The following is a 2,488-nucleotide window of genomic DNA, read 5'->3' as shown; positions in this document are numbered from 1 at the left end:
AAGGTTATCTTGTTAATTCAATAAGAACAGTATATGGTAGATTAAAACACATAAGAATAATATTAGTGAATAATTCCACACTGACAAAAATGTTGTTCCCATGCTTTTTCAATGTAGAATGTTTTCAGATAAAAAATATTAATAGATATAAGAAAAGTTGTTTAGATTTTTTTCACTTATGTAGCTAGATTTCATTTCTTTTACTTATCTCCAGCTTTCAATTTTTTGTTTAGTATTACTTTGTTTCTGCAGTTTGTATAACATTGTTTAACCCCACCCTAAAGAGAATATTCAATAGATTTGTATGAATATCTGTCATAAGGAAAGTCCAATATATCTAGCCCCTCAATGGATTATTTCTATGGGGAAAGATTTAAAAAAATCATACTAGCTAGCTGCCATCCCATCCAGAGTCCCATGGGAGCAAAACATCAAAATGCACTTCCATAAGGATTCACAAGGATTATTTATTGTAATTCTATCCCAATTCTCATGTAGCCCAGCCAGCAACATCTGAGCCATATATGCTCCAACACTGGTTGATACATACCAAGCAGATCATTTATGAATGTTGTAGTGGTTTTTGAATAGAAGTTGAAAAGGAAATTCTTACTATAATTTGTGCCTGTCATTTTATGCATTTGTTCCTTTGTTGTAAAATCTTTTTAGGTAGTAGTTGCTCTATTCTATGTATCTAACAGATTTAAGTGCATTATAAGAAAAAAAATGACCACCTTTTGTTCCTGTATCCTTGGTAACTGACAGTGGCATTTCCTCTATATTTTTCAGGTAACCTAATATTTCAACAAATGTTTTTTTTAAAAAAAGGAGTTTCTGCATTAGTTTATTCTAAAACATTTTTGCAAGCATTATTTCTGGTAGCATGAAATTAATCAGGTCTCCATATGCCATAAACAAAGTTCTATCTTTCTCCTTAACCAAGGGCATAATTCTCCATTTGTGAGTCAGTTTTTTTCTCCTTTTGTTGAACTGTCAGGACAATAGATAGCTTTAGTGAGCTGAAACTGACTCTCATATTCTCAGCTTCGTTTAATGGAAAAAACAAAACACGCACAAAAAAACAGTATTGTGCATATGCCATGGAAGAGTATGTTTTAATCTTGTTACACTTCTTGCATGTTAAGTGTAAAACGGTTACTCGTAATCTAATCTTAGACAGAATGCAGCTGGAGTGAGTAGTTAAATGAAATTTATCTGCAAAACAACATCACACTAGGCTGTGAGGGTTATTTGGCATATTTTTATTACAAACACAAGTGTTGCTGCTTCCAAATTCACAACTTATTTAATTTTGAGAGACAGACAGATATATTCAGATATAGAGATGCATACATGAATATACACACAAACATGTACAGGGAGCAAAAAAAATCTCTAAAACTGTAAAAGCCCTTAGTATATGTTCCTCATTAACTATAGCAAAAGGTGGGTCAAACCTAACAGTTTGTTCTACATAAAAACAGAATTTACTTTTAGTATCAGGTGTATCTGTGGTAGGATCTGGAGAAAGTGCTCAATTGAAGACCTCAGAGTGAAAAATGGACTGTTCATAGCTAAGTCGTGGAGATAATTGGATACAAAGGCATGGAAGGATATGTACACAAAATTGAGAACTTTAAATTCACTTTGAAAGCAACTGATAATCAATGCAGCTATTTCAGTTTAGAAGTTAAGTGGCTCCTTGGAAAGTTTGTGAAGCTCAAGGCAAGCAATAGGATACTTTGTAGTATGAGCTCTGCCACCTATATACCTGTGCAGCTCCTAGCATCTTCAGAGAGCCAGATGAATTGAATGTGGCTTCCATTAGCCTTGAAAGAGGTGATGATGTGTTCCTTTTTGGAAAAGGTGTCTTTTTTGACAATTTCCATCTTGTCTCTATCTTTTCTTTTTAGGGAATATTGCTGACAGAGTGGTAGGGAATGAACTACAGAGGATTCTAGAGCAAGGGCATAGGATGTAAACAGCATGGGACATTCTAATAGAGGACCTTTGCTGGGACCTGGCTGAAGGGAACTTAATCTTCCAGGTTATTGCACCTTTTGGCATTATGCAATAGCAGCAACCATAGTATCTTCTCAATTACCACCAAGATATGAAGACTGGAACCATTATTTTTGGTGGGTCTGCTTCTGCATGAGTAGGCAGTTCCAGTTATAATTAAATGGGAAAAGTGACTAAGTCTGAGACTTCAGTCCTATGAAGTACTATAGAGCTGGGTTTCCTCTTGCATTTAGAATTATTTAATGTTTATAAGCAATAGCACTTAGACTTATATAACACTTCATAGTGCTTTACACTCCCTTCTAAACACAGTCAGCATATTGCCCCCAACAATTTGGCTCCTCATTTTACTGACCTCGGAAGGATGGAAAGCTGAGTCAACTTTGAGCCAGTGAGAATTGAACTGCTGGAAGTCGCCAGAATTAGCCTGCAATACTGCATTCTAAGCACTGTTCTACCACAGCTC

The sequence above is a fragment of the Protobothrops mucrosquamatus genome, unplaced genomic scaffold (assembly GCF_001527695.2).
Source record: "Protobothrops mucrosquamatus isolate PMUCROS unplaced genomic scaffold, P.Mucros_1.0 scaffold1515, whole genome shotgun sequence".
Lineage (NCBI taxonomy): Eukaryota > Metazoa > Chordata > Lepidosauria > Squamata > Viperidae > Protobothrops > Protobothrops mucrosquamatus.
This window is presented reverse-complemented; position numbering follows the sequence as displayed.